Source organism: Physeter macrocephalus, chromosome 8 (assembly GCF_002837175.3).
Source record: "Physeter macrocephalus isolate SW-GA chromosome 8, ASM283717v5, whole genome shotgun sequence".
NCBI lineage: Eukaryota > Metazoa > Chordata > Mammalia > Artiodactyla > Physeteridae > Physeter > Physeter macrocephalus.
In genome coordinates this window covers 135,366,552-135,378,006 of record NC_041221.1, presented here as the reverse complement: position 1 = coordinate 135,378,006, position 11,455 = coordinate 135,366,552, and the positions used below count along the sequence as shown (strand labels likewise).

The following is an 11,455-nucleotide window of genomic DNA, read 5'->3' as shown; positions in this document are numbered from 1 at the left end:
CCTGGTCCGGGAAGATCCCACATGCCGTGGAGCGGCTGGGCCCGTGAGCCATGGCCGCTGAGCCTGTGCGTCCGGGGCCTGTGCCCCACAACGGGAGAGGCCACAACAGTGAGAGGCCTGCATACCGCAAAAAAAAAAAAAAAAAAAAAAAAAAAAAAAAAGACACATGCACGGCAATGTTCACTGCAGCACTATTTACAATAGCCAGGTCATGGAAGCAACCTAAATGTCCATCGATAGAGGAATGGATAAAGAAGATGTGGTACATACATACAATGGAATATTACTCAGCCATGAAAAGGAACGAAATTGAGTCATTTGTTGAGACATGGATGGATCTAGAGACTGTCACACAGAGTGAAGTAAGTCATAAAGAGAAAAACAAATATCGTATGTTAATGCATGTGTGTGGAACCTAGAAAAATGGTACAGATGAACTGGTTTGCAGGGCAGAAATAGAGACACAGATGTAGAGAACAAACGTATGGACACCAAGGGGGGAAAGTGGCATGGGGGTGGTGGTGGTGGGATGAACTGGGAGATTGGGATTGACATATATACAGTAATATGTATAAAATGGATAACTAATAACAACCTGCTGTATAAAAAAATAAATAAAATTCAAAAATTAAAAAAAAAAAAAAAAAGAATGCTTTCAGTCAAGACAGCCAGCAGGCAGACCTCATAAACATACCCCTTCCCATTTCTGTGTAGATATGACATGTGACATGGGCTAAACATCAGACACTACTCAAAGCCTCCAATTTCTAGACCAGGAACACCTGGGCTCAGCTGTGAGCAAGGCCAAGGAGGCACCAGAGAAGCAAATGTAAAGAATAAATTCAATTCCTGCCTCTTTGGAGAAGTCCAAGTAAAAGTATCCCTCCTACCTCCACTCATATTCCATTTCTTTCCGAATCTCTTAACATCATTAGGCTTTGAGGCAGACAGTATGGAATAACTTCAGAAAGGGACAAACAACTTCTGCTCTGAATTATTAAGAACATCCATAAGCAAAAAATAAATATTATTCTTACTAATCCTCATGCTTACAAACATCTAAGGGCCAAGGAGTTTACTGGGCCTGCTACACCCATTTGTTTATACCCTGTACATAACATGCTCAGTGATTAGAAACAGCTCTGCTGGTTGGAAAATGGAACTACTAAGGACAAATCCACAGCTTTGACCCTCCTAAACCCAGCTAGCTCCAATCTTTCCATGACGGCCATTAGCTAGAGCCAGCCATCTCATAAGAGGCCCAAACAGGAGAGGGTAACAAAGGCACTATTCCTAAGGCATCTGCAACATGTAAGACGTCACTCAGTGACCTCTTCAACATCAGGAACTCTCTTTTCACAACATTTTTCATTGGGCTTGGCACCTAGTAGGGCCTTGAGAAAATAAGTTGAATGGTTGATTATCCTGCTGATGATTGCGCAGCAGTCAGGGGATGAGGAGTGGGGATGAGCAGCAGAGTCAACAAAAATAGCTCTAGAATCAGAACTGGATTTAAAGACTGACTACACCAAACTTTTTGACCTTGACCAAATCACTTAACCTCACTAAGCTTCAGTTACTTCATTGGTAAAATGGGGATAATACCAACTATCTTACAAGGTTGATGCGAGGACTGAATGAGATAATATTCTCCTGCTTTCACTAGTTTGGTGTTTGAGGTGTTGAAAAAGCTTATGGTAACAGCTGGAATTTCTAGATAGAAAACAAGCCTTGTTGACTGTATTAGTGAGACAATATAGGATAAGACCATGCATTCTCAATGAGGGCAAAATCACCCCCAAAGGGGTGAAAATTGATTCTTGGGGAAGAAAAAAATCTTAGATATTACAACAGTTTGTGGCCCTCCAAAGAGCCACAGTACATAAACAGATACACAGTACATATGTGGTATTAAAATTCCACTGACTAGAGACGGAGGCAATTAGGGAAAAAAATGTCTCAAAAGGTGCTAATGAAAAAAGGTTGAGAAACACTTGATTAGATGTCCAAAGGGACAACCCAGTTTCCTCAAGAACCTGGTCATACTGGCACCCTAATCTTGCACTTCCGGCCTCCAGAACTGTGGGAAATAAGTGTTTGTAACTTAAACCACCCAATCTATGGTATTCTGTTGTAGCAGCCCATAATTGACTAAGTCACTTCTCAATGCCTCAAATAGTGCCTAGGACACTATTAGGAGAATGAGGGCAGACATGGCCAGCCAACATAACCACACCCTTGTCTATCAGTCTGGGCTAAACATAGTTCAGTTGCTCCTGGATTCTCACTATCACCAAGGTAGAAAATTGCACAAGTGAGGATGTTTACAGGTTTACACAAGTTTACAGGTGTAAACTCTTCACAAATCAGGAAAATTCTGACAGGTTCTTCACATGTGTCCTGAACAGCTTGACTCTTTTATGAGGTTTTAATCCCAAAGACAAACTCAATTACTGTTGAAGCTAGTAATCAGGGGTTACCGACAGCCCCACCTGAATGACAACAGGCTATCCTCCCCCTACTCAGCAGTAAAACCCTTGGTGAAAGTAAATAAAGAAAACGGCCGGATATTCCTTCCTTATAATTAAAATAAGAAGCTCTATGTTATGGAAGACTAAGGCTTGCAGCTTAAAGCTGACTCAGAGAAGGATAAAGCATTCATCCTTGCTCAGAAAGAGAAAAGATTAGCTCCACGAGGACAGGTCTCCAAATTGACACCAAATCCAGGCATTAGAGATTCCTGTGCTACAGAGCGTGATCTAAGCACCAGCTGAGGCCCCAGAGAAAAATCCCCAGGAATCCACAACCAAGGGGCTGGCATTGTAAGAATGTTCAGATTAGCTCTCCTGAAAAGAGGCTTACTCCAAGAAACTGGCAGATGGCCTCCGCAGCACAGCTTCACTCAGGAAAGGATAGAAAATGAATGAAAAATAGAACTACCATACAACCCAGCAATCCCACTACTGGGCATATACCCTGAGAAAACCATAATTCAAAAAGAGTCATGTACCACAATGTTCATTGCAGCTCTATTTACAATAGCCAGGACATGGAAGCAACCTAAGTGTCCATCAACAGATGAATGGATAAAGAAGATGTGTCACATACATACAATGGAATGTTACTCAGCCATAAAAAGAAACGAAACTGAGTTATTTGTAGTGAGGTGGATGGACCTAGAGACTGTCATACAGAGTGAAGTAAGTCAGAAAGAGAAAAACAAATACCATATGCTAACACATATATATGGAATCTAAGATGTATACAATGATGTGTATAAAATGGATGACTAATAAGAACCTGCTGTATAAAAAAATAAATTAAATTAAATTTAAAAAAAAACACCCAATCATGAGTACCATTAACTGAGACCACTCCCTGGCTCTACATTTTCTAAACTATAAAACGGGTGTAAGAATATCTACACCCCATTAAAAAAAAGAAAAGAAAAAAGAATACCGTATGCTAACACATATATATGGAAACTTAAAAAAAAAAAAGGTTCTGAAGAACCTAGGGGCAGGACAGGAAGAAAGACAGAGACGTACAGAATGGACTTGAGGACATGGGGAAGGGGAAGGGTAAGCTGGGACGAAGTGAGAGAGTGGCATAGACATATATACACTACCAAATGTAAAACAGCTATTGGGAAACAGCCGCATAGCACAGGGAGATCAGCTCAGTGCTTTGTGACCACCTAGAGGGGTGGGATAGGGAGGGTGGGAGGGAGACGCAAGAGGGAGGGGATATGGGGATATATGTATATGTATAACTGATTCACTTTGTTATACAGAAGAAACTAACACAACATTGTAAAGCAATTATACTCCAATAAAGATGTTAAAAAAAAAGAAAATGAATGACGAAAAAGACAGGAGGCAGGATGAGAAGGTCAGAGCATGAATCCACAAACAAATGAAATAACAATTAGAAGGCATCCACCTATTTGGAAAAAGGCACAACTTGCCTTTACAAACACTCCTGTCTTTTTGAATATTCTCATTTATAGCAAATCTTCATTCTTTGAGGGTGAAAACAGTTATTGCATTCCTATGTCCCAAGAGCTTTCATATGTACTACCTCATTTAACCACTCTTTAAAATATTATTCCCATTTTTATCCATTGGAAAAACCAAGCCTAAGAGGTGAAACAACTTGTCCAAGGTCATATGGCTAATAAGAAATAGATTCAGAATCAAAACTCATGTTCAGGGAATTCCCTGGCAGTCCAGTGGTTAGGACTCTGCCCTTCCACTGCCGAGCCCCCAGGTGCAATCCCTGGTAGGGGAACTAAGACCTCACAAGCCTCGCCGCGTGGCAAAAAAAAAAAAAAAAAAACTCATGTTCACCACTAGGTCCATTTCAAATGAACTGTTAATTCATCTGAAGTCAAGGGACAAGATTGCTTACCCATGCCATTTGGGGTTTAAAAAAAAAAAAAGTATGGTATCATGTATTAATGAAACTGATCTCTCATGGTTCAAAAATGTCTCTGTCAGAGTTGGATTTTCAAAACTACTTTGTACAAAGGCCATATCAAAAAAAAGAATTTTTTTAATATGGGAATTCCCGGCAGTCCAGTGTTTAAGACTCCACACTTCCAATGCAGGGGACACACGTTCGATCCCTGGTCAGGAAACTAAAATCCCATATGCCGTGTGGCGTGGCCAAAAAAAAACAAAAACAAAAACCAAAGGCCATGTCACTTAAATGATGCCACCCTCAACCCCCTCCACTTGTACCTACACGTACCATTATAAAGGAGAAGGAGACTCAGAATTAAGTTCTGGCATGTTTATTTCAAACCCTTTTTTTTTTTTAACTTTCAGTTTCACTTCATTATCCTTTTCTCCTGTCAATGAAACACACCAGGGCTCAAAATTGGCCTCTGTAGAGAAGTAATATCGTATTCAAAGACAGCAGGAAAGGTGAAGAAAGCAGGAATCAGAGGACAAGGCAATTTCTCACTCCTGAGCTACCACATCTCTACTAACATACTCCGCATTCCCATCGTCTGTAAAATGGGGGCAATAAGTCTTTTCTGTTGCCAATTTCATGAGAACAGCACATGTAGTAATTAGCTGATAAAATTCACCAAACACCCAAAAGAAAGGTAAAAATAAATCTGGTGTGGCAACACCTTTAAAACACAAGGGCCATGTTCTCAACTGAAGCCACAGACCAAGTCCTGATCCATTTTAAACAAACATCAATCCTAACATCCTCATGTCTTGACTCCCATCAAAATCCTATCCAATCTCCAAATCTGGCTATAGTTTTATCATAAAAGAAAAGAGCTTGGGTGGGTTGGGAGCTAAAAAGACACACAGACACAAAACACATCTTTCACACTGTCAAAACAAACACTGTGTTTATAAAAATCAATTTCTTCTCTTAGCAAACATGGAGGATTCATTCTTTGCCTCCCTACCTAGTGTGGGTTTAATCTAACCCCCTCAAACCCCCAAAGCAGTTTGCCTTTTTGTTTTGTTTTATTTAGGCCAGAAAGCCAGCTGGACTTGAATCGAGGTCAAGCATTTAAAAATATTAGAAAATTGATCTTACATATGAATTTTTTTTAATTATTATTATTTTTTAAGGCATCAAACAGCCCTCTAGCTCTAGTGCAAAGGAAGCCCCCACTGGCCTCTTAGGTGTTAGGCATTTCCTGACTCCTTGTTTTTCCCACATGGGGCTCATATTTCAAATGATTTTCTCCTGCCTTCTGTGGCAGAGAATTTCAAAGCAAGGATTTCCGGACCACCTAAATCAGAACCACCTGGGAAGGACTGCAGGTGCCCATGCCCCACTTTACCCAAAATTCCTGTAAGTAAAACCCAGGGATATGCACAACCTTCTGGGTGATTTGAAACACACCCAAGTCTCTAACCCCTACTTTAAAGGCAAGTATTTCATCTACCAGGGCAAGGGATAACACAAGACAGGAGTGGAAATACGACTCGGGTAGGGCTCAATTCCACATGGTGAAGAGACACCAGAATGTCAACACTGGAGCAGCTGGACAAATGCAGAAACTGAGGCCGGGAAAAGGGAACAGGGAAGGGAACTAAAACAGATGCGAAGCCAAAAGCCCGTCTCGGATCCCCACGGCCTCATCTCCTGGCCTTTAAGCAGGGTTACGGGAGACGTTTTGAGTGGGAAAAGTAGGGAAGGCAGCCTTGGGCTGAGCGGCCAGGTCTGCGGAAGCTAGTGTGGAGCCCACAGCCCCCTTGTACGTCCCGCTTCGCAGACACTAGGGGGGCGATATGTACGGACCCCACAACAGTGCTGGGAAAGCGCCGGGGCCTCTGGCGGGAGGAGACCCGGGCAGCGCCCTGAGCCCCCAGCCCAGGCCCAGGGCCGGGCGGCCCTCACCGCCCCTACCTTCGGCTTCCAGCCCGGCAGCCGAGGGGCAGACACAACCCCCACAATTCCAGGCGGCCGCAGCGGCAACCAGCTCCCCGTACGCAGACGCAGCGGCCACCGTCAGAAGCCGTGAGCGCGCGGTTATTATGTCACTCGCCTCCTCGCCCAACTGTCGTCTTCCAGACAGCGTACTGCCGCCTCACTCCCCTTCACGCACTCGGAGTTGGACAGCCCCACCCCTCCCGGCTTCTGCTAAGTCCCGCCCCCTAGCGTCTATCTGAGCAAACCTCCTGGAACTTATTTACCCCAGTATCCCTCCGCCAGCGTGAGGTACCCGCGGGCCTGGTTTTGCTCCTAAACCAGAGCTTAACTTCTTTCTAGCGGAAGGATCATCAGAAAGAAGTCAGAGGTGCGACTGCCCTGGTGGTCCAGAGGTTAAGACTCCGGGCTTCCACTGCAGGGTTCAAGGGTTCGATTCCTGGTTGAGGAACTAAGATTCCCACAATACACACAGCATGGCCAAAAGGAAACCAGAGGTGGTCGGGAGTAACAAATCAAACTGGTGTGACTCAGTTGGGATAAAGCAGTAAGGAGTCTGAAGCAATAAACAGTCCTTAGAAAATTTATGCAGAATAGGGCACCTGCAAGTCACCTACTTTATATACTTATGTAATGTGTGAATTGACAACGACCAATTATTTTAAAAATAAAAGTCACCAGCAGCTCTAATTCCGTTCTACCACTGAATATCTTATTTATATATGCCAGGTGTTGCATATACATTATATTTACTTCTTATAACTTTTTTTTTTTTTTTGGCTGCGTTGGATCTTTGTTGCTGAACGCGGGCTTTCTCTAGTTGCGGCGAGCGGGGGCTACTCTTCGTTGCAGTGCACGGGCTTCTCGTTGCGATGGCTTCTCTCGTTGTGGAGCATGGGCTCTAGGCGTGCGGCCTTTAGTAGTTGTGGCTCGCGGGCTCTAGGGCGCAGGCTCAGTTCTTGTGGCGCACGGGCTTAGTTGCTCCGCGGCATGTGGGATCTTCCCAGACCAGGGCTCGAACCCGTGTCCCCTGCATTGGCAGGCGGATTCTTAACCACTGCGCCACCAGGGAAGGCCCTCATAACTTCTTAAGATCAGAACTGTCACCCCCTTTTTATAGATGAGGAAGCTATGGCTCAAAGAGGTTGAAAGACTTATACAACTTCATACAGTCTGAAAGTGCTGTAACTGGGAATTTAAGTCAAAGAAAGGATAATCTAAACAATAAGAGCAAACAATCAACCTATCTGTGGAGTTCCTTTCCCTTTTCCATGTATTATGTGAGCTTCTAGCAGTTAATCTACTTTCTTGATTATGTTTACTTCAAGCAGATGGAAGATTGACTTCACAACCATAAACAAACTTTGGTTAGTAGCCTGGGAAGAGAGAACAAGCCCCTAGGCTTCAGTGAGTAGTGCCACCTTATTAGAAAAACCTACATAAGATACTTCCCTGGGACTGGGTGGGAAAGGACAGGGAACAGCTCAATTTTCCCATGGAACACCCAGGAGGCTGGTGAGAATAGCTGGGCCAGGAATAATTCTAGTTTGTGTCACTGCCTAGTACCATGAGGACAGATAATAAATGTTCAACAAGTATTTACTGCATCAGTGATACATTGCAGAGTGAACATATAAATTACAATTGAGCCTGACACAAGTTATAAAAAAGATATTAATAAAGTACTACAAGAGTAAGATGCTTAAAAATAGAATAACTCAAATCTCAGAATTCATACTTAAATGCATGAGCCAAGAGAAGAGTCCAGCTGGATACAGAGCTGCCAACACTCACAGGAGCCTGGCTTCCTTCTTGGGGCAGATCTCACCAGCTCAAATATGTGCAGAAGGAAAATTCTGTGTCCTCCCAGTCCCCAAACCTCTAAAAGCCCTGATTGAGAACCCCTTCCCAGGGGAACTAGCTCCAAGCTCAAGCCTATTGAGCTGCTAAAATCAGAGTGCAGGGCTGGGCCTAAGCAGATTGCCTCTACTCTCGTGGCCCCCAAACAAGGAGGACCACAGTAAAGGTGGAAAGTTTGAAATCCAAGGATCAGATTGGGTGGTGGGATCACATTGGTCTCTTCTCTGTTTCCCTGTATTACTCTTGGAATTGAGCGGAAACAAGTATTAAATTTCCTTTTCAATAAGTAAACAACAACTAAAAAGCCTTCTGTCCCTTACAGCTCTGTTGGAGAGCTTCCAAGTTCCCTCTTCCCCTCCCCAGAAGAGCAAAACCTTGGAAAGGTAAAGAGCCTGGGGAACCACCTTCAACCTTGCCACCGTCAATTAAAGGAAACCACAGCACCCACCCCCAGAGCCCTGGCTAGGCAGAGATTTATATGATCAATCTGGCCTACCTCAACAAGCAAAATGTGTTAATAGATCATTTCTACTCTGATCAAACTTTCTCAATTAATCTCCGACAAGCCTGATACCCAGTTGTGTGAAAGCATTCCTGGCATCAGGAATTGGCTCCCTGCTCTCTCTGGATGGCCCTAGAATGTTGAGTGTGGGGAGCCGGAGCCCTAGCTCTCTGTCTCACCACCCTATTGTCCTGCCCCCTCTTCTCTGTGTACCCCCCAATCCCAGCTCTCAACCATACACTTTATTTCTTTTTAATTTATTTAATTAATTTATTTATTTGGTTGCACCAGGTCTTAGTTGCAGCAGGTGGGCTCCTTAGCTGTGGCATACAAACTCCTAGTTGCGATGTGCATGTGGGATCTAGTTCCTTGGCCAGGGATTGAACCCGGGCCCCCTGCATTGGGAGCACGGAGTCTTAACCACTGCGCCACCAGGGAAGTCCCTCACCATACACTTTATTTATTTATTTTTAACACCTTTATTGTAGTATAACTGTTTTACAATAGTGTGTTAGTTTCTGCTTTACAACAAAGTGAATCAGTTATACATATACATATGTTCCCATATCTCTTCCCTCTTGTGTCACCCTCCCTCCCACCCTCCCTATCCCACCCCTCTAGGTGGTCACAAAGCACAGAGGTGATCTCCCTGTGCTATGCGGCAGCTTCCCACTAGCTATCTAATTTACATTTGGTAGTGTATATATGTCCCTGCCACTCTCTCACTTCATCACAGCTTACCCTTCCCCCTCCCCATATCCTCAAGTCCATGCTCTAGTAGGTCTGCCTCACCATACACTTTAAATCCTGTTGCCAGGAATCACTTCTGAACTCCAGACATTTTATTTACTTGAACGTGAGCACCATACTACATGCGGTAAGGATACATCTCTGATACCATCCCACCTGTTCTTTATTTTATTTTGTGGTATGCGGGCCTCTCACTGCTGTGGCCTCTCCCGCTGCGGAGCACAGGCTCCGGATGCGCAGGCCAAGCGGCCATGGCTCACGGGCCCAGCCGCTCCGCGGCATGCGGGATCCTCCCGGACCGGGGCACGAACTCGTGTCCCCTGCATCGGCAGGCGGACTCTCAACCACTGCGCCACCAGGGAAGCCCTATCCCACCTGTTCTTACCATCAAAGAGCTCAGAGTCAGATGAGAGACACAGAAATGTAAACAGATCAAATCAACACAGTCCAGCAAGGGCCATAAAACAGAAATATTAACAAAGAGCTATAAGTTCACACTGCTGTCTATCTTTCCAGATCCCTTACGTGAATAAAACTTTTTCACATTCATTATCTTGTTTGCTTCAGACAGCCCTATGAGGCAGATGGGGCCAATTTTTATCCGCATTTTACAAATAAAAGAAAAACTCTTCTCTCTGAACTCTTCAGATCTGTGCTGTCCAACACAGTAGCCAATAGCCACATGCAGTATTTAGATTTAAATTAATTAAAATTAAATAAAATTTTAAGTTCAGTTCCTTAGTCACACCAGTCACATTTCAAGTGCTTAAGAGCCACATGTGGCTAATGTCTACCACAATGGACAGTGCAGATTATGAAACATTTCCATCATCGCTAAAAGCTCTGTTGGAAAACAGTGCTTTAGAGGTCCTGAGAGGCTGAGAGTCAGTGCAAGGGCAGGAGTGTGAAGCTAGAGAGAGCTCTCTGCGTTCCCAGAAAAGCTAAATCGAGCTGCCAACATGGAAGAAACAAGAAGCTGCGAGCAAGAAGCTGAGGGGCACTGCCGAGGAGACCAAGAGGAACTGGCCATCTGAACCAGGGTCCTCTACTACCTGTGCTGCACTCAGATGGAGTAGGTGGCAGCAGCTAAGGCAGGGAAAAGACGAGATGACCTCTGCCCTGGGACCGGGCACACTTGAGCCCATCAGCAGCTTCCTTGGTGCCAGTCAGGAATTCTAGGTGTCTCTATCCCAGGAGACATCAATGACTCCAGTGTCTATGCTTTGCTCAGGTGCATTTCTGAAGGCCTCAGTAGCAGAAAAGGAAAAATTAAAAAACAGTGTTTTCAGCCCCTGAGAAAGGGATGTGAGGCCTCTGGATGGCAGCCTCCCACCTGCTAGAAGGCTTTGGCATCTCCAGGGGGTTTTGGCCAGAAAAAGGTAAGTAAATTTAAGTTGCACTTGCTTTCAGATAAACAGGCCTCTCTGGTTCAAAGGGAAAGCACGCAAAAGAGACTCAGAAGACAGACAAGATTCAAAGGGTTCCCCCCAAACAGCTCCCACTGAGGCCAAAGCTAAACCCCAAGAACGATGATTCTGTCTCCAGAAACACCTTCAACCACACACCTACTCATGTACACAGACATCTGACACAAATGTACTGCCTATGGGCACCCACAAAGGCACTGAATCACAGGAACACACACACAGAGCAGACACAGCTACAGCCGCATAACAAAGCATCCACAGTCATTTATTTAGCAATTTGGGCAGGGCTTGGCAGGGAAGAATAGACTCTGCTCTGTGCCCTGTCCACTGGCGTGGCTCAACTAAGGCATGGTTCTCATTCACATGGCTGGCAGTTGACACTGGCTGTCAGTTGGGACCTCAGCTGGAGCTGTCAGCCAAGACACTGACAAGTGGCCTCTCCCAGTATCTGCTTGGCCTCCTCACAACTTAGTGGCTGGTTTCCAAGAATGAGCATCCCAAGAGAACCAAG

At 44.5% G+C, this 11,455-nt stretch overlaps 1 protein-coding gene across 5 annotated transcripts in view; it reads right to left on the bottom strand.

Annotated features, from left to right (window-relative positions):
- The window catches only part of SIL1 (SIL1 nucleotide exchange factor), a 248,443-nt gene extending 241,854 nt beyond the window's left edge, over nt 1-6,589 (bottom strand). For 3 of the 5 annotated variants that reach the window (XM_028493285.2, XM_055086792.1, XM_028493284.2), the window contains exon 1: nt 6,385-6,513. The gene's annotated coding sequence lies outside the window, so the exon portion shown is untranslated. The other 2 variants (XM_028493286.2, XM_028493282.2) reach the window with 2 other exon arrangements.
- Nucleotides 6,590-11,455: the final 4,866 nt, after the last annotated feature.